This window comes from Trichosurus vulpecula, chromosome 1 (genome assembly GCF_011100635.1).
Source record: "Trichosurus vulpecula isolate mTriVul1 chromosome 1, mTriVul1.pri, whole genome shotgun sequence".
Classification (NCBI taxonomy): domain Eukaryota; kingdom Metazoa; phylum Chordata; class Mammalia; order Diprotodontia; family Phalangeridae; genus Trichosurus; species Trichosurus vulpecula.
The window spans coordinates 27440033-27464940 of record NC_050573.1 but is presented as its reverse complement, the minus strand read 5'-3'; the positions used below and the strand labels follow the sequence as shown (position 1 = coordinate 27464940).

General features: G+C 44.0%; 1 protein-coding gene across 1 annotated transcript in view; it reads right to left on the bottom strand.

The window, feature by feature from the left end:
• NOS1 (nitric oxide synthase 1) overlaps positions 1-24908 on the bottom strand; it is a 130109-nt gene that overhangs the window by 105080 nt on the left and 121 nt on the right. The window lies entirely within an intron of this gene.

The following is a 24908-nucleotide window of genomic DNA, read 5'->3' as shown; positions in this document are numbered from 1 at the left end:
CATACATACCCACATAAATACATATATAGTACATACCTATCTATATACCTCCATACACAAACACACTCATAAAAGGAGGGAGTTGGACTACCTTTTCTCTGAGGTTTCCTCTGCTGCTATCATTCTAGGGTCTTTTCCAGCTCTAACGGCCTGCAATTCATTCCCAGGATCCTTGGCCCGGACAATTGCCTGAGACAAGTGTGGATCTTTGCAAGGCATTTAATAAAATATCTCAGTTTCTTCCTCTTCCAACTGGATGCCTAGAAGTCACCTTCCTGATCTATGATCTATGAACATAGACAGGATGGCCACAGTGTGAAGACCCATGGGGGGAGTGGGGTAAGGGATGGGTGGTAAGACTCCTTCCTTCCATTTTCCTGTCCCTCATCTCTGGCAGTCTCAGAATCCATCAAGGATGGCCAGGCAATGGGAAGATGTCACCATAAGAGACGCCCTTCCCTTGCCTCTTCACCTTTACTAAGGCTGCTGGAGCGTTCTCGTGACTTGGAAGAAATAGGCGTCAACAACTCCATTCCAGGACCTGGAAGACTTACCATCCGCCCTGCCGCTGCCTCCTGACATCCTCTAGACCTCAGCAGCTTCCCTGACTCTATGCCACGCAATTTCCTTGCTCTGACATCTGATCTACTTTGTGATATAAGTACCCCTGGGACTTACCATCCACACCGCTGCTGCCCCATAATCACTTCCACCTTGCAGAAGAACTTTCGTTTTTTATATGTCTTAGCTTCCCCAATATAAGTTTCAGCTTTAAAATTTTTTTTTATTTTGAGTTTAACTCCAGAATTTAGAACAGTGCTTGGCATACAGTGATTAATAAATGCTTTCTCCTTCCTTCCTTCTTTCTTTCCTTCCTTCCTTCCTTCATCCATCTATGATCCTCTAATAGGGGATGTCTCGACCTTGGTGATGAACTCTGGGAACAAAGGCAGAGGAAATAAAGGGCTTGAGTAGCCACATGGCCTTGATACTTCAAGATCTGTTGATTTCTTGGTGTGGGAACTGCTTTTACTGACACAGAGAGCAACCTAGAATTAGAGTCACAGAACCTCATCTTTTCAAGAGAATTGGTACCAGAACAAAAATCCTCTGTGTTGTTGTTGTTTAGTCATTTCAGTCATGTCTGACTCTTTGTGACTCTTTTGGGGGGTTTTCTTGGCAGAGGTACTGGAGAGGTTTGTCATTTCTTTCTCCAGCTCATTTTACAGATGAGGAAACTGAGGCAAACAGGGGTAAGTGACTTGTTTAAGGTCACACAGGTAGTAAGTGTCTGAGGCCAGATTTGAACTCAGGTCTTCCTGACTCTAAGCCCAGTATCTATCCCAATCCACCACACCACCTAGGGCCCCTGTATGTGACACCCTACAAGTGGTGATCTAATTTCTTCTTGAATACTTCCATTGTAGAGAAACTCACTCCTTCTCAAGGCAGCACATTCCACTATGCCTCAGTAGGTGATCACTGAGAGCTCTCTTGGCTTAAAAAGTCACCTCGCTGCAGCCCACCTGGTGATGAGCCTCTGTGAGTTTGGGCTAGACTGGTCCTTGGATGTCAGACACAGTCTGTCACCAAGATTGTACTGGAAGCTTCTCCCACTGTATGGGACTAGCCAGGGCTTGTGCTGTCTTGGCAGAGTTTTGGAGCCCAGGGTGACCTCCCTGCCATGACAAGGCACTGGAGGAGGACCTTGGTGAAGGACAGTCATGCTTCTTTGGCGAAAATAAACCATAGGTCAATAGTCACTCTTCATTTGGAAGTGTAAATCTTTCCACAAAAGCATTCAAAATCCCAAACAATCCTTTTTTCTCATCTTAAAAAAGTTAGAGTTCCTTGACAGATCCCAAACTACTAATTTTCAGTCTTTCCTCCAAGGAATATAACAACTAGGAATCCATCTGACGTCCCCTCTCCCACGCTGGCAGCTCATTGCCACAGCCCTGCAATTCTTCTCCCCCCACCCCCAAATCCTCAGAACAAGCAGAGGACAGCCTGGTGCGGGGAGCTGGCAATGGCCTGGGAGTTGGAGGGCCTGCATTCTAATCTCATCTCCATGGTGGCTTGGAGCAACTTCACTTGCCCTCATTGGGCCCTGTCTGAAAAATAGGAGGGGTATGGGCTAGATTACTAAGGTCCCTTACAGTTCCGATAGTCTAAAGTCTACAGCCCTCTCAGTTCTGACATTCCCTGTTCTAAGGACCCACTCAGCTCTGACATTCCTTGTTCTAAGGCCCCTCCCCCATCTCTGACATTCCCTGTTCTAAGGCCCCTCCCAGCTCTGACATTCCCTGTTCTTTTTATTTTTGAAGGGAGGAAGACAAGGCAATTGGGGTTAAGCAACTTGCCCAAGGTCACACAGCTAGTAAGTGTCAAGTATCTGAGGCTGGATTTGAACTCAGGTCCTTCTGACTCCAGGGCCAGTGCTCTGTTCACTGTGCCACCTAGCTGCTCCCATTCCCTGTTCTAAGGACTCATTTAGCTCTTACATTCTCTGTTCTAAGGCCTCTGCCAGCTCTGACATTCTGTGACTTAAGTCAGTTCTTAACCTTTACTTTTTTTCTATCCTGGACCCCTCTGACAGTCTGGGCCTGATCTGGAAAACACAAGAGAATTGGACTAGATCACCAAAGTCTCTTCGGGCCCTGATATTCTCTGTTACATATAGACAGCAGTCTATGGACTCAGAAAACTTTTTGAAAAACTCATAAAAGAAATGACCAATTTAAATTAGGGGTCAATGAAAGTAAAAACAATTTTTTTTCCCATCCAAGTTCTCAGACCCTCAGAAATCCCCCAAAGGGGTCCATGGATTGTAGGTTTGGGACTTTTGCCCAAAAGGCTCTCCAAGCGCTATCATTCTGTGTTCAAAGTCCTTCGAGCTCTAAAATCGTACACCCTAAGGTCCCTCCCAGCTCTGTGTTCTAAGGGGTTTCCAAGCCCTAACATTCCAAGTTCTAAAGCATCTTCTGGCTCTGACATTCTATGTCCTGACATTTTCTCTCTAGCTCTAAATTCTCATTGACTTTCTTTCCGAGACTCAGTTTCCTCTTTGATAGAACAAAGATGTTGGAAACGACGATCTCTGAAGTGTCTTTGAGCTCCACACTAAAGGTCCTTTATTCCTGTGATTCTGCTCTCTAAGGGGTTGACCTGATCAAGTTAGAGGGAGCTATCCCTTGGTCCACAGATCCTTTCTTTCCCTCCCCACCTCCTCTTCTTTCTCATATCCTTACTGCCCTTTACTTGTTTTCTCCCCGAAGGTGCTGCCAGTGACTCAATCCAAGATTCCCAGAATTTAGAACTTGAAGGAACCTTAAAAGCCATTTAGTCCAACCCATGCCTGACCAACAAACCCCTCTCCAGCATCCCTGACAAGTGGGCATCCTGCTTCCCAGAGGTGGATCTCCTCTCGAGGCAGCAGGATGGTACAGTGGAGAGAGAGAGAGAGTTAGAGTCAGGAAACCCTGGGTTCAAATCCTACCACAAACATTATTAGTAGTGTGACCCAGGGGGAAGTCATTTATCCTTTTTTTGCTTCAATTTCCTCAGTAATAAAAAGAGGATAACAATATCTCCCAGGGGTGTTGTGAGGCTCCCACGAGTTAGTATTTGTATACATAGCAGGTACTTAATAAATGTCTCCTTTCTTCCTTTATCCAGGATAAACATCCTCAGTTCTTTCAACTGATACTTGTCTGGCACGATCCGGAGGGTCTTCACCTTCCTGGGATGGCCTACAGTTCTCAGAACGGAACGCAGTACTTCAGTTGTGGATTGGCCAAGGCTGAGGACAGCAAGCCCATCACCTCCCTTGTTCTCTTCATGCTGTCCAGCCGAAGAGCGCATCAGCAAGTTGGTTATCAAAGGAACATTGTTCCCATCCAGATGGTAAATTGAATGATCTGTCCTTTAAAGCAATTGATGCTGAGGGCCCCCAGTAAAAAGCCTCAGGTGTCATAAAACACTAGTTGACTCAGTTTCCAAATGGTCTGAGTGATATTTAAATGCCTCCCCTTAGCACTAAATTGGTACTCAGTGGTTTTCGGGAGTGGTGACTGATACAGACAATCAGGGCCATTTTCGTGGCAGTTTGGAGCATTTTGTCATCCTGTTGTCCCTCCCAGAGGGAAGTATCACTGGCCCATTTTATCGATAGGGTGGAAGAGAGCCAAAGGGGGCCACGTTTCACCTATTTCCTCAGTGGTCTCAGTAAGAGCTAGATTTATTAAGCTCCTGTTTTACATTGGGTATTTTTTAAAAAAGATTTTCAAAACCTTTTCAAATTGGGTATTTTGGGGTTTTCAAATTGGGTATTTTTTTTTCAAAAAATGGAGAAAGAGAAAGATCTGAGAGAGATGTATAGTTTTTGGGGTCCAACCATCATTTTGCTGATGACATGCCTCTCTTGATATAATGTAGGTACATTGCTTGTGGACAGGGACTTTTTTTTGGTCAATGTACTCCCAGCGCCCAGCACAGTGCCTGGCACATAGTAGGTGCTTACTAAATATCATCTGATTAAGGGAATAGGTCAAGAAAATAAAAGCTTCAACAGCTCCCTGACCTACCAACAAGGATTGATGGAATAACTAAGGCTATTTTCAAAGGGAGGAAGAAAGAAGGGAGGAGAGGGAATAGGCATGCATAGAGCACCTACTATGTGCCTGCACTATGCTAAGTGCTTTGACAATAATTATCTCATATGATCCTTCTAACAACCCTGTGAGATAAGTGCTATTATGATCCCCACTTTACAGTTGAGGAAACTGAGGCAGACAGAGGTTAAATGGTTTGCCCAGAGTCATACAGCTAGTAAGTGTCTGAAGGCAGATTTGAACTCAGGTCTTACTGACTCCAGGCCCATTGATCTGTACACTTTGGCTCTACCTAATTGCCCAGGACATCAGAGTACAGTGCAAAGCAGGATTTGGAGTCTGAGGATCTGGGTTCAAATTCCAGCTCTGTCCCTCACTGCCAGTAAGACCATGAATAAGTCTTTGGGCCTCAGTTCCCATCTCTATAAAAAGTGGGGATTGGATATCTTGAAGGTAGATGTCCTCCAGCTCCAAGCATACGATCTATGAATATAAATATATGATACTATATCTTATTTCCTTTAAATCATCAATACTTGCTACTTTAGCAATTAGATGATAATTAGATATTTTAAATTTTCCTTTTTCCTTCTTGCCAAGCCAAAGAAAGGAAATGGTTCCATTTTAGCGGAAAAAAAAATAGCCTGGAAAGACGAACAAGACAGTAGATTCTGGAATTCTAGAAAATTGTCAGCTAGCTAAAGGCCTGTAACATCAGAGCAGGAAGCAGTGAAGTGCTGGTGTTTTATGACTAGTTCTCAAAATAAAAAATTATGTGCACATACTTTTAAGTATAATTTACGTTATTAATACTTTCTCCATCACTTTCTTAAGTCTAGAAGTCAACAAAACAATAAGTCAAGCCCTGGTTTGTAATATTTGCCAATTTCTGAGGTGCAAATGCTCACACTGAAAATGTAACAGTTGAATCCCACAAGCTGTAGCACACCAATGACGGGAAAGGACTTTAAAGATTATCCACCCAGGCCCCCTACTTAACAGACAGGGAAACCGAAACCCAGTCAGCAGAAATGACTTCCCCAGCGTTATATAGCTAGCTAGTGACAGAACTGGCAAGTAATTCTCCTGATTTCCCATTTCAAACTTCTCTCCCATGTGCCATGAGGTCCAGCCACTTGTTTTCTGATGTCTTATTTCAGGTGAGAAAGGTTTGGTGTGCTCAGAGTTCTAGCATTCATTCAGTGAATTTAGAGACATTGTAATGGACTTCTAAATGCCTTGATTGGAGGAAAGCTTCCCTGCCTGCCTTTCTTTCCTCTTTTCTTTCATTACAGTGCTGTGCTCTAAGAAAAGGTGAAATGATAGGGTCTCATTTCTATCTCTATCACTATTTTCTTGGGATAAAATAATTCTCCTTTTCTACCAGCACTTTTCTCTTGAAATCAGACCATGGCATGCCCCCTATTTATTCTAACAAAAGCTGAACAAAATTCCTTCCTTTTCTCTTACCAATTAATCCACCAACAAACATTTATTCAGCTCCTATTATGTGTGATGTGTTGGGCACCAGGAATACAAGGACAAAAATGAAACATTCTTTGCTCTCAAGAAGCTTACATTCTTTCAAGGGGGACAAAATGTGTACATTCAAGCATATGTGATGGGAGAAGGCAATAGTAGTTGGAGGCATTGAAAAAGGCTTCATGTAAGAGGTAAACCTTGAGCTGACCTTTGAAGGAAAGTAAGGATTCTAGGAGGCAGAGATGAGGGGGTGAATTCCAGTTGGTCCAGAGTTTATGTGACTTAAATCCTAGATTAGGGCAGCCTAGATGGTGCAGTGGATAGAGTACAGGTCTGAAGTCAGGAAGACCTAAGTTCAAATCTGGCCTCAGATACTTACAAGCTCTGTGACTTTGGACAAGCCACTTAACCCTGTTTGCCTCAGTTTCCTCATCTGCAAAATGAGCTGGTGAAGGAAATGACAAACCACTCCAGTGTCTCTGCTGAGAAAGTCCCAAATGGGGTCATGAAGGGTCAGGCACAACTGAAAAATGATGGAACAACAATCCTAGTTATCCAGGGAATGCCAGGAGCAGGACTTGAACCCATGGGAATGCCCAATCCCTGTACCTTAATGCTGATGCTCAGTGATTGGCCTTTAGTCTCATAAGAGATAGCACCATCTTTACCTCCACCTTTACGGTTTACATGGTGGCCACTAGCACATATACCAACCAGCCATGTAGTAACATGACCAAATATGATTGGGGTTTACAGAACAGAGGCTTATAGAGTACCATGGACTCCCTCCCCTGCTGCCATTCCAATACCCTTTTCTAAACTCTATCACAACAGAATCACAGCATTTCAGAGTTGGAAGGGACCTCTGTGACCACTGAGTCCAGCCTGTAGCTGAACAAGGAACTCCCAGACAACAATCCTCACAGGTGGATGCCCAGCCTCTACTTGAAGGGCTCAAGTAAGGGGAAACCCATCATTTCTCAAGGCATCCACTTCACTTTTGGACAGCTGTAATTGGGAGGAAATTTTTCCTTGCATAAAGCCAAATTTGGCCTTTGTGCAACTTCTGTTCATTGCTTCTAGTTTCTGGATAACAGTCCTTTGAATACTAGACAATATTTCAAGTCTCGTCTGAGTCTTCTCTTTTTTAGTTTAAACATTCCAGGCTCCCTCAAGCAAACTTCCTATGGCAGGTTTTGCACCATTCTGATTGCCCTTCAGAGGGTAGTACCCTTCTGGTCTCTGGCTATGCCAATTGAACACAAGGGCTTGTCAGTATCCTTTCCAAAATGTATCACCTACAGCTGAACTCAGGTCACCAGATGGGGTTTCACTAAGGCCAAAGACAACAGGACAATTAGGTCCCTCTTCCTGGACACTAACACTAATGCAATATACAGGGAATTGAGCCAAATTTATAGGAATACAAGTCATTCCCCAATTGATAAATGGTCAAAGGATATGAACAGGCAGTTTTCAGAGGAAGAAATTAAAGCTATCTAGTCATATGAAAAAATGCTCTAAATCACTATCGATTAGAGAAATGCAAATCAAAACAACTCTTAGGTACCACACCTCTCCTGTCAGATTGGCTAACATGACAAAACAGGAAAATGATAAATGCTGGAGAGGATGTGGGAAAATTGGAACATTGTTCCATTGCTGGTGGAGTTCTGAACTGATCCAGTCATTCTGGAGAACAATTTGGAACTATGCCCAAAGGGCTATAAAAACATGCATACTCTTTGACCCAGCAATACCACTTCTAGGGCTTTATCCCAAAAAGATCATACGAGTATGTACAAAAATATTGATAGCAGCTCTTTTTGTGGTGGCAAAGAACTGGAAATCGAGGGGATGCCCATCAATTGGGGAATGGCTAAACAAATTGTGGTATGTGAATGTAATGGAAAAGTATTGTGCTGTAAGAAATGAGGAGCAGACGGACTTCATTATAACCTGAAATGACTTATACAAACTTATGCTGAATGAGGGGAGCAGAACCAGGAGATCATTATACACAATTACAGACACACGGTATCTGTAAGGACTAACTTTGATAGACTTGACTCCTCTCATCAATGCAAGGTTCAAAGACAGCTCCAAAAGACTCATGATGGAAAAAGCTATGCACATCCAGAGAAAGAATTATGGAGTCTGAATGCAGATTGAGGCAAACGTTTTGCTCTCTCTATTTTTCCTTTTTTTTTTTTTGGTTTTGTTTCTCCTTTCTCATGATTCATTCCATTGGTTATAATTCTTCATTACAACTGGAGTATTATGTAAATAAGTTTAATGTGAAGGTATATGTAGAACCTACATTGGATTACATGCCGTCTTGGGGGGTTGAGGGGAGGAGTGGGAGGGAGAGAAAATTTGGAACCCCAAAACTTGTGGAACTGAGTGTTATAAACTAAAAATAAAAAAATAAATTAATTAAAAAAAACTAATGCAGTCTAATATCACATTTAAAGAGAGGCTAACATATGACTATAATGGTTAATATTAATAGATTATGATTAATAGTAATTACTGATATTAATATTCACATTAATATTAATTCACATTACATTAAAAGTGGCTAATGCTTACATGAATGTTGTGGTTAATATTACTTATATAATATTAATATTAATTAATCTCATATTAAAAAGAGGCTAGCCACTTGATGACTGGCACAGTTAGATTCTAGGTTCATAGATTTCCACTGAATGCGCTTTATCAGGCAGGGATTGTATCCTTACCTTTCTTTGTACCCGCAGTATTTGGAACAGTGCATGGCATAAAGTAAGTGCTTAATAAATGCTCAGTGACTGATTCACCAGAGCTTGGAGTGGGACTTTAGTGGCAATCTAATCCACTCCCTTCATTTTACTGAGGAGTAAACTGAGCTCAAGCCCAGAGAGCTGATGTGACTTGTCCAAGGTCACTCAGCTTGTGCTCTTCCCACTGTATCTCTATAGCAAAATGTCCCACAGGACCAAGAATATGGTAGACACTCAACAAATTAAATCCAGCTCATATTATCAAATTAGATGACTTTTGTGAAATGCTAAACACAGCATCTGTCATACAGCAGGCACTAAATAAACACACACCCTTTTCCCCACCTAGGATTGGGTGATCTGTTTCATTTTTGTCTTTTGTACAACCAGCATCCTTGGCAGCTAGGTGGGGAAGTGGATTGAGTGCTGGCCCTGAAGTTAGGAAGATGCATCTTCCTGAGTTCAAATCTGGCCTCAGACACTTACTAGCCAAGTGACCCTGGGCAAGTCACTTAATCCTGTTTGCCTCAGTTTTCTCATCTGCAAAATGAGCTGGAGGAAGAAATGTCAAATTATTGCCAAGAAAACCCCAAACAGGGTCAGACTGAAAATGACTGAACAGCGCCCAGCGTCTAGTGCATAGTCTGGTACTTAATACATGATTGCTGGGCATTTGTGTGATACAGTAGATAGAACGATGGACTTAGAGTCAGGAAGATCTGGGTTGGAATCCTGCTTCAGACACTTCAATAGCTGTGTGACCCTGGGCAAATCATTTAATTTCTTCCAGCCTCAGTTTCCTGAACTGTAAAATGGAGATAACAGTAACAATGACCTCCCACAGGATTGTTGTGAGGGTCACATGAAACAAAATGTAAGTGCTTTGCAAACCTTAACATACTGTGTAAATGCCAGCTATCATTATCACCATTACATTGTTGTTGTGGAATCGAATTTCACAGATGAGGCTCAGAGCAGGACAGTGACTTGTCCAAAGTCATGTAGGTTGTATGTGGCAGTGCCAGGATTTGAATCTAGGTCTTGTCTCAATGTCCAGTGTTCCTTCTATCACTCCACCCTGATGATGTGCCCATAAATAAGGGAGAGTGAGATACAGGCATTGGAAAGATGCAAAACACAGTGTTGTGGGATTTCAGAGGAAGCAAAAATCAATTTCAGCTAGGGGCAATCAAGGAACGTTGGGCAGGCTTTCCAGGAGAGGATTGCAATTATTGGAAATGACGTGGGCAAGGGCAGGCAAGTGGGTGAGCAACCGGACATCAACGGGGAAGCAAGGAGTCTGGGTTAGCCGGAAGCCTGCGCACTTGAAGATGAGTCCTATGAGATAACGATTGATTGTTGACCTCATACTGAAACTGTTTCAACAGATTGTTTAATTGCCTCTCACCTCCTTGGCTAATTGGATGCTATCAGACGAAGAGTTGGCTGTACAAAACAAATGTACTTTCAAATCCATTTTCTGGGAGAGATTCAAAATCCAGGCCAAAATTTAGAGGCTCCTACGTGTTTCGAGATTTTAACTCCCTTTTGCTTTGTGATGAATTTTGTGCTACTCTTCCCCTTTGCCCTAAAGCACTGAATAGTATGTACTTGTTTCTGAACTCTAAGTGAACTTCTGTCTAGTATGGAGGTAGTTTGAGAAGGTTGTGGCAGAGATGCCCTAGGGGTCCAGGCTAGAGTTCCCCTTCATGGCTCTCATCTGATGAATGTGCATGCCAATATACCAAAAACTTGTTTGCTTTTCTTCTCACTTAAAACCATCTCTCTCCCATCCTCATTACAATTCCAAAAAGTAAGCATAAATACCTCCTTGGTGGAGGTTAGCTATATTCATGCTGTTGTGAAGTCATTTCAGTCGTATCTGACTCTTCATGACCCCATTTGAGATTTTCTTGGCAAAGATACTGAATGGTTTAGCATTTCCTTCTCCAGCTTATTTTACTTTTGAGCAAACTGAGGCAAAGTGACTTATCCAAGGTCACAGAGGTAGTGTCTGAGGCAGGATTTGAACTCAGGTCTTCCTGACTCCAAGCCTTGTACTCTATCCTCTGCACTACCCAGCTGCCTGAGACATCTTCATATCACCAGTCATAATGCCTAGATATGATCAGTGAAGAAGAGAATGCATGTTTCTGATAAGATTCATTGAAGCTACATGTTTACAAAACAATTTTAGAAAGCCCCAGAGCTTAAAGGCATCAAAAGAATAAACAAGATCAGTGATGGAGAGGACAGCTGAGGAACATATTCCTGGAATGAACTTCAAATTCATATCTGCAAGTATTTGTTGGGTTGTCAAGACTTGGCCCCAGAAGGCAGAGCTAGAAGCAATGGGGGGGGGGGCATGACAAAGAGAGAGGCAGGTTTGGGATCAGAATCATAGAATCTCAGAGTTGGAAGGGAGAGCTCAGAGTTATTTGCTCCAATCCATCCCTGAAATAAGATCTCTTTTACATCATGACCCAGTAAGCGGGGTCACCATTGCTTGAAGACTTCCAGTGAAGGAGGAGCTTATTACCTCCTAGGATGGCTCATTCTGCCTACTCTAAATCTCTCTGTGTACCTGTCATCCACTGCTCCTAGGCTGGCCTTCTGGGGCCAAGAAGAATAACTTGAATCCCTCTTCTCCATGATAGCCTTTCAAATACTTGAATGAAGCAGTGTGGCATAAACAACAAGGTGCTGAAATTGGACTCAGGAAGACCAGTGTTCAAATTCTACCTCAGACACTTGTTTACTAGTTGTATAATTCTGGGTAAATTCCCTAACCTCTCTGAGTCACAGTTTTCCCATATGTAAGATGAGAGGCTTGGACTCAGTCACCTCCGAGTTTACTCTCAGCTCCAAATTCATGATCCTATAAACAAGCAGATCCTCCCTAAGTTTCTTCTTCTCCAGGCTAAACACTACTCCCCCTGTCTCCTCCCCAACTCCCTCTTTTTAATCAGTGCTTATAAAGTGTGATCCTGGGGTAGCTAGGTGATGCAGTGAGTAGAGCATGGGCCCTGGAGTCAGGAAGACCTGAGCTCAAATCTGACCTTAGACACTTGACAAACTTACTAGCTATGTGACCTTGGGCAAGTCACTTAACCCTAATTGCCCTGCCTTCCTCAAAAAAAATAAAGCTCGATCCCAAGACTCATCACCACCCTTTTTAGATAAATCGAGGCATAGCCTTCCTCTGTAATATCATGAAAACTTACTGACATTTAGAGCTGCCTAAATGTAGACTAGGTTGCTTGGGGAGGTAGTGGGTTCCTGCTCACTGGGGGCTTTTGAGAAAAGGCTGGATGGTGGATTGTTGGGCATGCTCTAGAGGGATGAGTCTGATGAGCCACTTTGGGATCCTATGATCTCAATTTCTCAGAGCTTTAGAGTCTATTCTTCTGCTGACAGGAGGAAGCATCACTGGCTCCGTGGTTAATGTCCCTGATGCAACCAGAATGAGAGAAAAGGCTCAATTAGGACCCTAAACAGCAATAAATGACATTGTCACTGGCTTTCATAGAGAAGAATGACTCACAGCCCTAATTAAAATGCCGAGGGAAAACATAAAGAAAGACGTCCATGGCAAACACTGTGACACACTGGTTAACCACATGATTAGTTTTCAGTGAAAAAAGAAAGAGGAGAACAGCAGGAGTGTGGGGGAAATGGAAAGTGCACTGACTGGGATGGGGAGACCTGCCTTCTAGTTCCATTTCTGCCACTAATTAGTTGTGTGACCTTGGGCAAGTCCCTTCAACTCTTTGGGCCTCAATTTCCTCATCTGTAAAGATGAGGATAAGGATGATAGTGGCCTTTATAAGGTGCTATCTACCTCATGGAGTTCAGTTAAGTTCGATTTAACACAACCAACCACTGTGAGGGTCTTTAGCAGCAGTAAATGACACTGTCTCTAGTTTTCATAGGGAAGTATGACTCACAGCTCCAATTAAAATGCCAAGAAAACATCAAGAAAGAAGGCATTGTAGGAAAAGTGCTTTATAAACTCCCAAGTGTTATGTAAATATGTGCTATAGTTGTTATTAGGATTACTGGTGCTGTCCAAGGTCCCTTTCGGCTTTTGGCTACACATCGATAGGGAATAGGAGTGAGCATTTGGGGGAAGAGGGTAGGGAGTAAAGAAGAATGGAAGGGACAAAAGACTGAAAAATTTTCCTTTTTTAGGAGATTCAGGAAAATTTTCTGTGGAGAGAAAGTTCTGACTAAGTTTGTGTCTAGACAATGACAAAACAACCAGTCAATTGAGTGAAAAATACTTCAAGGATCTGTGATTTCATCGGTCTGGGTGCCCTTCTGCCGACGCAGATCATGACCCCTTTGTGACATAGTAGATACAGTCTTGGAGAGTTGCTATGGCTAAAAATTCCATTATCCTTCAGCCAACTTGAGCCTCTCTGAATGTAGCTACATTGGGCCTCAGAGCACAGACTCAGTCTGCCTTTCTTCTATTCAGTCAATTGATAAGCATCTATGAAGTGCCTGTTATGTGCTGGGCACTGTGCTGGAGATTGCAAAGGAGGGCAAAAGATCACCCCTGCCCTCAAGGAGCTCCCACCCTGATAGGGGGAGGCAACATGCAAGCAATTACATGCAGACAAACAAGATTTATACAGGACAAATTGGAGCTAATCAACAGGAGAAAGCCACTAGCATTAAGGGGGATCAGGATAGGCTTTCTCTGCAGGCTTGCAGGAAGCTGGGGAAGCCAGGCAGGAGGCAGAGATGAGGAGTGAGAACCTTCCAGGAATGAGGGACAATCAGTGCAAATACCTGGAGTCTAGAGATGGGAGTGGGGCAGCTAGGTGGCCCAGTGGATAGAGTATGCATCTTGGAGTCAGGAAGAATCATCTTCCCGAGTTCAAATCCAGCCTCAGACACTTACTAGCTGTGTGACCCTGAGCAAGTCACTTCACCCTGTTTGCTTCAATTTACTCATCTGTAAAATGAGCTGAAGAAGCAAATGGCAAACGACTCCAGTATCTGACAAGAAAACCCCAAATGGGGTCGTGAAGAGTTGGACAGGCTGAAAAATGACTGAAACACACACACACACACACACACACACACACACACACACACGGGAGTGTTTAGTGCAAGGAACAGCTTATTTATTTACGTAATGTCTCCTCTATTAGTATGGAAGCCCTTTAAGAGCAGGGAGTCTTTTTGTCTTTCTTTCTATCCCCAGCACTTGGCTCAGTGCCTGCCTGACACATCAATTGTTGAATAAATTTTCACTGACTGACAGACTGACCTGTCTATCACCAGGCACTGGGTTCATATTTTACCTTTGACTCTTACTACCTGTGTGACTGTGGGCAAGTCACATCACATCTCAGTTTCCTCACCTGTAAAATGAGGGGCCTCAGAGGCCCCTGCAAACTCTATGATCTTATGATCTTATTACCTGTGTGACATTGGATAAGTAACATCGGTTTCCTCACCTACAAAAAGAAAAGGTTGAACTAAATTACCTCTGTGGTCCCTTCCCTCTCTAGAACTGCATGATTCACAGCCTCGCAGGATCCAGGATCCCCTCCGCACTACTATGTGGCATCAAGGAGTACCAAGTAGAGTGAATCAGGGGGAAAACCCCATTTATTAATTTATTATTAGACTGGCACAGATGAAGCCATGAACAAACCACTGGCCTTGGAGCAAGAAGACCTGAGTTCTAGACCAGGCACTTCCTGTGACCTAAACAAATGCCTTGGCTTCTCTGACTTTTGGTTTCTGAATCTATAAAATGAGGACAATAATATTTGTGTTATTTTAGAGGGCAGTGAGGGAGGACTATCTGTGAATGAGGATAAAATGTGCCTGTCTAATGTAGGAGGCACTTCGTACCCATAAAGTGACATGATGAGAGACAATGGTATATTATAGAAAGAGGGCTGACCTACCTCTGACACATACTAGACGTATTAACCCTGAGCAAGTAACTTAATCTCTCAGTGTCCTCAGGCAACTCTCTAAGAGTATAAGGATCCTATATTTAGAGTTGGGAGGGACCTCGAAGGCCATTAAGTCCAACCCTTTAATTTTACACATGAGGAATCTGAGGCCCAAGGAGATAAAAGTGACTTGTCTAAGATCATACAGCTAAGAAAGTGTCTGAGGCCGGATTTGAATTCGGGTTTTTCCTGATGCCAAGCCCCATGTTCTGTCCTGATCTTTGGGAAGTTTCCATTTGAAAGTTTCCTCCAAACACAAATAAAATCACAGGTCCAGAAAAAAGTAGGGGGGCTAAGATACATCTTTGGGGGTGGAAGAAAATTTGCAATTACAGATCTTTTCAGCCATCCATTAGAATATACATTCCTCAACTGTTAGGACTGTCATGCTTACCCATATTTGTATCTCCATTGTTAGTATGATGCCTGACACATAGTAAGCACTGAATATTTATCTATCAATTATCTCTCTATATACTTATCTCAATCCATATGTCTAGTTATCCCTATCACCTATCTACCCATATAATCTATCATCTATCTTTCTTTCTTTATCTATCCTCCTCCTCCTCCTCCTTTTCCACCACCACCATCATCGTCTCTCTCTTATCTCGTAGCCAAGTAAATAAATGAATGGATGAAATACATACTTGGCACATATCCAGACTCTCTATATACCCAGTTCTTGCCACCTGTATTATTATAATTCACATTTCATGTGGGTTTGAAGCTTTCTGTAGCTTTGTCAGCAGAGGGTAGTGGTATACCCCATCTACAAGGGAGGCTGAAGAGGTCAGATGCCTCAAGCTCAGGAGTTCTGAGCTGCAGTGGGCTATGATTATCAGAGTGTCCACATTAACTCCAGCATCACTATGGTAAGCTGTCAGGAGTGGAGGACCCCTAGGCTGCCTAAGGAGGGGCAAACAGGCCCAGGAAGGAAAGGCAGAAAATCAAAGCCCTCTTGCCCATTAGTAGTGTGACCGGACCTGAGAGGAGCACCTGTACTTCTAGCCTGGGTGAGACAGAGAGACCTAGTCTTAAAAACTCCTTGGCATCATAACAACCCCTTGAGATAGGAATTGTTGTCATCCCCCTTTCTGCAGGTGAGGAGATGGAAGCTCAGAGGGTTTAGGAGACTACCCTAATATGACATAGCTAGTGTGTGCTAGAGGCAGCTAGGTGGTGCAGTGGATAGAGCGCTGGCCTGGAGTCAGGAAAACTCGTCTTTTTGAGTTTAAATCTGGCCTCAGACACTTGCTAGCTTGGTGACCTGGGGCAAGTTACTTCACCCTGTTTGCCTCAGTTTCCTCATCTGTAAAATGAGCTGGAGAAGGAAATGGCAAACCACTCCAGTAGCTCTGCCAAGAAGACTCCAAATGGGGTCACGGAGAGTCAGGCATGGCTGAAACGACTGAACAAAGACAACAAAGACGTGAGTCTGAGGCGGGACTCCGCTTACAAGTCTGGCCCTCCACTTGTCGTGTCATGCTGCTTCTCAGGCTATACTTACAAGGAAAAAGGGAATAAATATGGTCACTTTAATGCTTTTTGTCTGTTTTAATGCTAAAACATTAGGCTGCATGGTTTAATGGATAGAGAGCTGGTCTCAGATTCCAAAAGCACTCTGTCCAATTGCTTCCTCTGATATATATTGGCTGTGTGTCTTTAAGCAAGTCACATAACCTCTCAATGTCCCCAAACAAGTCTCTAAGACTCTCAGTTTCAGGACAGGTGCGTATCTGTATTGGTAGGAATTTATTCATCAGGAAATTCCTTATCTCAATGAAATCAGAGATCTAGTTCCAACTGCTCTGCCCCTGCCCCAAGGATTGATGTCTTGGCTGAAGATGAGCCTTGTCAAAATGTCAGAAAAGTGGTCTCACTGGAGACCCCCAGCAACTGCACATTGGTACCGTTGGGGTTGACAGATTGTCCTAAATTCACCTACAGGCTTATTTCATTCTCATCTGAAATGGTATGAGGGGAAGCTACTTACAGAATGGACCAGCCCTATAACCTGCAGTGCGACAAGCGGATAAAAAGAGAAATTTCTGGCAATTATTTAACCCTGGTTATTGAGAGTTATTACGGTCATTACAGAATTACAGATCCTTGAAGTGCTGGAGGAGCAAGAGTCCCCAGCGGAGGTTGAGGAATCTTCCCTAGGCTGCTATGTATCTAGTCTGAGATAGCGTAAATGCAGCTCTGCCTGGATGAAGGGGGATGAACTATATGACCTGTGGAGAGTCTTTCCAGCTCTATAATTCAACAGTCCCCAAAACCTTTAAAATCATGGTTGGTATCCAACTTAACACATTCACTTCAACATTTATTAAGTGTCTATCACGTACAAAGTGCTTACTAAGGTGTTTCATAGCATCTCAGAATTTCAGAGCTAGAAGGTACCTTAGACACCATCTAGTCCAACCCAGACATGAAGAACATGATGATATCTGTGATGGCATCCCTACACGTAGCTTTACTGGAAGGTCTACAGTGAGGAGAGCCCACTTTACTTGTGAGCTAGAATTCAGAATCACAGAATGCCAGATTTGGAAGAGACCTCAAGGGCATCTAATCCAACCTAGACCTGAGCAAGCATCCCCTCTCTGAAGCACCCAACAAATGGGTGTCCTGTCTGTATTTAAAGGGAGAAAGAACTCACTACTTCTCCAACATAGCCAATTCCACTTTTGGACAGCTCTATTTGTTAGCAAGCTTTTTCTTAAATTGGAGTCCAAATCTACCACTCTATAACTTCCATTCAGAGTGTTTTGTTCTGCCTTCCAGGTCCAAGCAGAACAAGTTATCCTGGCATCATAGATTTAGATTCAGAAAAGAATGTAGAGGTCATCAGATCCTGTAGTGTCAAGCCCATAGCCAGCACTAAAGCATAGCCAGTTACTAAAATGTAACTGGGAAATATTTAACAAAATAAATAAAAATACAATAGAACCCAGATAATGCTAATATGTGTGGTTTAGTGGCTCCCATTTTTATGAGTTTAACACCATTGATCTCGTCTAACCCTCTCATTTTTTTCAGATCATGAAATTGAGGCCTAGAGAGGTTAAAAGTCTTGCCCAAGGTTACATAGCTATTATGTGAAATAGGCAACACTTGAATCCATGTCTTACCAGCTCTGAGGGTAGCACTCTACCCATTACACAACACTGCTTCAATGTTGTGAAAACAGAAAAAAAACACACTCATGACTTGCAGACCAAAATCTTATTTTCTTCTTTTTTTTGTTTTTAAATACATGAAGACAGCTATCTTGCTCCACTTACCCTTTCATTATCTGAGCTAAAAGACCTATCTCAAGACCTGTTAGGATTTCCACACACTGAGAATAGACCTGACTTATCTTCTGGTAGGAGAGACAAAACAACGTCAGAGTTTAGGAATGGGTTAAAGGGAGAAAAAATTCACAATAAGTTAGTCAATATCCTGGAAGCTTCCAGGTAATAAATTCCTCTACTACTCATTTACTACATTGCATAATCACAACCTCTCTATGGTTTCCTTCTCTCATTTTACCAGTCAGGGCTTTCCTTCTTACACCAGGAGTTATTTCTAATAAAAGCGATTAATAAGATCTCCATAAATGGAATGCTGATTAGAATTTCAGTGCTCAAAGGGACCTTGGAGACCATCCAGATCAATCAACTTCATTTTACAGATTTAGAAACTGAGGTAGAGTGGTTTGCTCCAGGACATATAGCTAGCTAGAGGCATAATCTTGACTGGAACTTGGGTCTTTTGCTTTTCTAGTTGGCACTTTTTCATTTGGCACTGGCATAAGTTGTATCTCTGAGCTCTTGCTTCACTAAGGGTTTGCTATGAATCAGAAGGCTTTCCTTTCTTTCTGATAATTTAGCATGTTTTAGGTGACTTATCATTCTCTTTCATTTTGCCCAGAAACATCACTGCTGGTTAAGGTTATGCTGTGAATCTCATATAGGTAACACAAAGCAAACAATTCACTGAGAGGGGACTTAGACTTTTTAATTTATGGAACTGTAGAATGACAGGGTTGGAAGGAACCTTAGTAGCCAGCTAACACAACCCTATTTGAATAAGAAGCTACAGGGTCCCCGATAAGTGGTCATCCAGCATTTGCTTGAAGACCACTAGTGATTCTTAGCTCATCTCTTTGCTATGGCAGTTTGAAGAGGGCTCAAGTGTCTGTTTTTCAGAATTTGCACAGCCTGGTAATCCTGGAGTCATCAAGAAAAAAAGAAACCCATGTCCAGTTTGAGAGGGCTGGCTGGAGTCACCTTCATGCTGACTACTGGCTATTGAAATGAATTCAAAGCAGCTGCTTTGCTGAGGTCAGTATAAAATAAACCGGGCCTCTTGTTTCTCACATTTGCTTTCCACAAGTAAGTTCACCATGTGGATCATTTTCCCAGGGATTTTCTCTCCAATGTAGTCACCCTAAGGGGCTAAAGTCCAACATTAAATGTGGTTTTGGGGCTGACATTAGATGGGGCTGGAGGATTAGGAGGATGCCCTTCATGGAAAAACACTGTATTTGGAGTCAGAGAACCTGGGTTCAAATATTAGTTCTGGCACTTATTACTTGTGTGACCTTGGGCAAATCACCTAACCACTCTGGGTCTTAGTTACTTTATCCATTCAATGAAGGACTTGGGCTCAGTTGCCTTCCAGCTTTAGATCTATACTCCAATCTATTATCTCTTAGGAACAATCACTTCTGTTAGCCTATGTAAGTGATACTTAAGGATACAATCAATGATTGGTAGTGTTCTAGAATTGTGACCTTGGAGCCAGGAGACTTTAAATGTCAACCTTGATGATTCACAGCTGTGTAGCCATAGGCAATTCACTGACCCTCTCAGAGTTTCAGTTTTCCTATCTGTAAAATGGGTATATAATCACATGACCTATCTCACTGGATTGTTGTGAGGGAAGTGCTTCATCACCCTAAAACTAAACCCCTAGAGAAATGTGAGTTGCTGTTACTTTTATTTGACTAGATCGATGACTTTATGAATGCACAAAGCTCCCCATGAAGAACATCATCTACCAATATGAATTAGCACCTTCTCAACGACTACTAGTGTTAGAGCACGAGATTGGCACACTGAGAAGTCAAGTGACTTGTCCAGAGTCCAGTAGCAAGTACAGGTCCCAGACAGGACTTGAACTCAGCTTCTCCTGACTCTGAGGCTTACGTTATTATTGCTGTACCTGAAGTGAAGGTATGATGTAGCCTGTAGATGAGAAGACCTGAGCTCTAGTCCTGACTCTTTCACTCCCCAAGAATGAACAAGTCACCTAATAGCTCCATTTCATTTTTCTCATCCATAAAATGAGGTTGAACCAGATGATCGCTAAGATCGATTCTAACTCAAATACACTATTATTGTTGGATGTAGACAGGACAAACCATACTGTTCTGTTGTAAAGACATTATGTCCTCTCTGGGTTCTGGAAAATCACACAAACCAATAATGGTCTGAATCACAGAATCTCAGAACTGGAAGAAACCTCAAAGGCCATGAAGTCCAACTCACACCTGAACAAAAATACTCTGCAACATACTCAATATGGTCAGCTAGCCCACACTGGAAGAATTCCAGTGAGTATGACTCCACTATTTCACAAGGCAATTCTTTACATTTTTGGGGGGTCAGGTCTAATCATTAGAATAGCTCTCTTTACACTGAACTGGAATCTGCCTTTACGTCGTTTCAATTCAAGGATCCTTGTTTTGTCCTCTCAGGATAAACAAAGCAAATCTACTCCCTCTTCATACGACAACCTTCAAATACTTGAAGAGAGCTATTTCTCATGTCATTCCTTCTTTCTTCTCTCCCCTCCCCCAGCCTTCTCTTCTTTAGGTTAGACATTTCCAGTTCTTTCAAATGATTCTAATCTAGTATGTGTGGTATCCAGTTCCCTCACCAGCCTGGTTGCCCTCCTCTGGAATACTCCAGCTTTTTTTCTGGTTAGGTAAGAAATCCCTCTCATCCTTCCATGCAAAATGATCCTTAGTGGTGAATTGTAAAAGCCAGCATCACTGTTTTGCAGCTTTAATCTTTCAAAATCACTTCAGGATTGCCAAGTTCAGATGTGGGATGGTTTAATACTAAGGAATATGGATCTAGCAAGTGTTCTACCCAAAACACACAGGCTTACACCGTTCAAAATACATACAGACATATAAAAGCATCTAAAACCATACACAAACTCACAGAACCTCAAGCATTCCCTAGAACAAACTCACAAAAAACAAACTCACAGAACCTCAAGCATTCCTTAATTCACACAGACACCGGAATTTGCCATTACATACACACGCACACACACACCCAATTAAGCATTCTCACTCTCACACACACACACAGTATACGTACATTCTTGACCATTTAGGCGCATACCAGCGCTCACCTCTGATTTCCTTACCGACCAAGGGACAGAGAGTGTGTGCCCATCCAGAACCACGGACAGCTCCCTTGATGGGGTTCACTGTAGCCTCGGCAGAGTTGTGTGGGCGAATTGCTCAGCTAGCTCAGCTCCCACTGCAGCCCAGACTAAACAACTCACACCCTTTTCCCTGGGGTCCTGGGAGGCGGGCGCTGGCCAGGAAATGCTAGATAAGGATGGCAAAGTGCAAGCAAATGTACGAAGCACTCACGAACCCTTTTCTAATCCAGGAAGGCACAGAGTCTGGAGACTTTAGAATCTGGCCATTTGAAGGAGGGAAAGAAAGCTAAAGATTGACTTGTCCTGGACTCCTGGAGAATAGCTTCCACGTTCCCTGGCAACTAACAGCCCCAAACTGTCTCCAGACAACGAGGATGGTTCCCTTCCCTTCTGCCTTTCCCGCCTCTTCTGCTCTGGTCTTGGTTCTGGCTCCTCCCTGCACAGATAAGAGCTTCCAGTTCTGTCTCTGGGGCAAAAGGGGAGAACCTGCCGATTTCAGAGAGTCTTATGATAGGGCATGCTTTATACTTGGGACCCGGGGCTGTGCATGTGTGTACACCAGTTGCACAAGTTCATGGACATATTGGGGGCAGAGGCAGGGAAGGAAGAGGGGAAATGGATGCCTGTATTCAAGAGAAAGATTCTGACCCACTCAAAACAGGCTTCTAGGGTTTTGGTGACCCCAAAGTCAGGGAAAAGCCTGGAGTGCCATCTGGGGAGATTGTGAGCTAGGAGCAGGGCATGCTGTTTCTAGCCCAGGAAATGGAGCCAAGAATCTGATTACCGTATCCTTTCCCTCTCCAAGTCCCTCTTGAAGAGTAACCCACCCCCAATGACTGGGTAATCTGACCTAAGGGATTGGGAAGGAGGTGCCCCCGCCATGAAAAGTAATGCCTAGCGACCCAGTGGTAACATACACCCACCTCCTACTGCATTTGTTTTCCTTTGGTGACTTTGAAAGCCAACTTATACTCAAAGTGTATAGACTCTTAGGCAGCCACACTCCTGCCCTCTGCCTTCATTCCTACTCCCAGATTCTTTGATTCCACCACTCCACAATCCCCTTGAGCTCCTGGATCCTGATAAGCCTCCATAAGCTTTTTTCCTTTTTTTGAGGAGGGGGTAAAAATAGGGTGCATGCATGTGTGACTGTCCAGAGAGAGGAACTAATCTGCAAATAGGGGCTAACTTATTTATTGGGGAAGGGCCTTCTGGTCCTATAATTTTGTGCTCTATTTTGGACTCCTTCCACTTTGGGGAACTCAATTGTAACTGACAGTCTTAGAGAGCTGCTCGAGGATACTGAAAGATAAGTGACTTGCTCAGGGTCACACAACCAGAAGGAATCAGAAGCTGTATTTAAACCCTGCTCCTCTGACTTGAAGGCAAGAGGCCTGCTCTTGTCCCACTATACCACGCTGTCTCTCTAGGGTTACTTTAACCAGAAGAATTCCAGATTCTCACTTTTTTGTGATAGCCACCATGAAGAACAGTGGAAAGAACACAGGATTTAGGCAGAGTAAAGGTTCCAATCTTAACTTTCCTACCATTGGGCAAGTCACTTTCACTCATTGGGCCTCAATTTCCTTATCCGTAAAAAGAGGGAGTTCTGTGAAATGATCTCCAATGTGCCTTATGGCTCCAAATCTATGATCCTAAGGGACATGAACTAATGGGACAAAGATGGGGTGTTTATTAACTTTCAGCAGCAGGGCACATTAAGTTATTTCTTGTGCCTCTGGAGTGCAGGGGGAGGGCGGGGGGCAGTTAAGTTCTGGCCTTTTTTTTATTAAGGCTGATCTTTTCATCACAGACTTCTATAGCATTTGGTTTTCTCTTGCTTTGGAAGCCAACACTTTGCGACAGACAGCCTAGAACTGGAGATAAGTTGGCTCCAGCTGAAGAAGGAGGCCATACATACCTAAGTCTCTCTCTGTAGCCAGCACTATTAGCTAATTGGGTCTGTCCTTTCCTTTATTTAGCCTTATGTAGACCTTCAATTCTCCCACCCAGTCGGGTTTTAGGGACCTTCCTGGCTTTTTCTTTTTCTTGGTTTTTAACTCTCAGTGGCAGTGCCAGCACTTCTTTTACCCCTTCCTATGCCCCTCGGCTCTCCTTCACAGACACAACCCAGGAGGGATAAGGACAAATTTTGAATGACTGCTTCACTCCTGCCCCATTCTGCTCTACTTGGGAATACCCAAACTCGTGCCCTGGGTCATGGCGTCTGGCCACCTTTCCCTAAACTGAGGGAGAGCAATCAGACAACTGCAGGAACCCTGAATTGAGAGCCTTGGGAGACAGCAATTCCTGAACTGTAGACATAGCCACTAACCCTTGTAGGTGACAGGAGTCGAACTGACAGTCAACGGCAGTAAGAATAGAGGGAGTCACAGCGAGCTTTTCTTCCTTTACTCCCCCTACGTGCTGCCCCCCTCCAACCTTGAGGTTACTATGTTTGGGGAATCGGATGCCACAGCACCGGTACCTCTTCCTGATCCAAGAAGCCTAGTCCTTCAAGATACGCACTGAAGGAGGAATGCTCCCCTGAAAAAAATCTCCACCCCCATCTCTGTTTCCCCGACTTTGTACCGTTCGAGGGCAGCCCAACCCCGCTCCTGTTTTCGTCCTCTGAAGGTGATGAGGGAGACCCCCGAACTACTGCCTTATTAGGGAGACGACCCCAATATAAACCCCGGGGTCGCTAGCATTTCCCTGTCGTTCTGGTTCTGGGTGCGTGTGCCCCTTCCTCTCGTTTCCACCCCAGACCCATCCCCAAGGCTCACCTAGGGCCAGTCGGAAAGTTTAGCTCTCCCTAGGGGCTCCCTGCTCCGCCTCCCCTGTTCCCAGGAAGGGAATCCATCATGCCTGGGTCATTTCCCTTCCCCTAAACCCTGGCTTAGCCGGGCCGACTCCGCCTGGGCAACAGTGGCGGGGGTGGAGAGGTTTCTGCCAGAGGTTGAGGTAGCAGTGGGGGGCAGCGACTTCCCAGATGTGAGCTAGGAACCTGAAGCTCCCGGTCTGCCCAGGGAGAGGAGTGCAAACAACCTGCCAGTCTGGGAGCCCTGTTCTTATCCCGAGGAAACCTCTCCCTTCCTGGGGAAGGGAGCAACTTTTAGCAGGTAAATCAATGCACGCGTATCTAGTCCCTTCATCTGGTCCGGTACCACCCGTAGCCCCAGTTCCCTGCGCAGGGAAATCCAAGGCGGCTGGTATGTGTGTGTGTATGTGGCGGGGTGGGGGGTGGGGTGGGGAGGGGAGAGAAGAAGAGCATTGCCAAAGAGCCCCTCTCTCACCCCTCCCCCAGCCAGCACTCAGATCTGAGCCTGGGCTATGGGGAGAGGGGATCCTCACAAAGTTGCCAGCAAAAAAGCTCTGGTGCCCTGTTCTCCCCAGTTCCAACCTTGCACTCTTCCCCCGCTGGACCACCCTTCCAGTCGTTTTCCAGCCTGGGCATTGTCTAGAGGAGGGGGTGGACTGGAAGGGGGGAGACACAAAGTTGGGTTTTATTCCCCCGTTCTCTAATTCCCCGGTCCCTCTCTTCTCCTCTCCTCCCGGCTTTGCCAGGAGGCTTCAAGCCAGTTTCAACGAGGGGGTGGGAGGGATGGGGC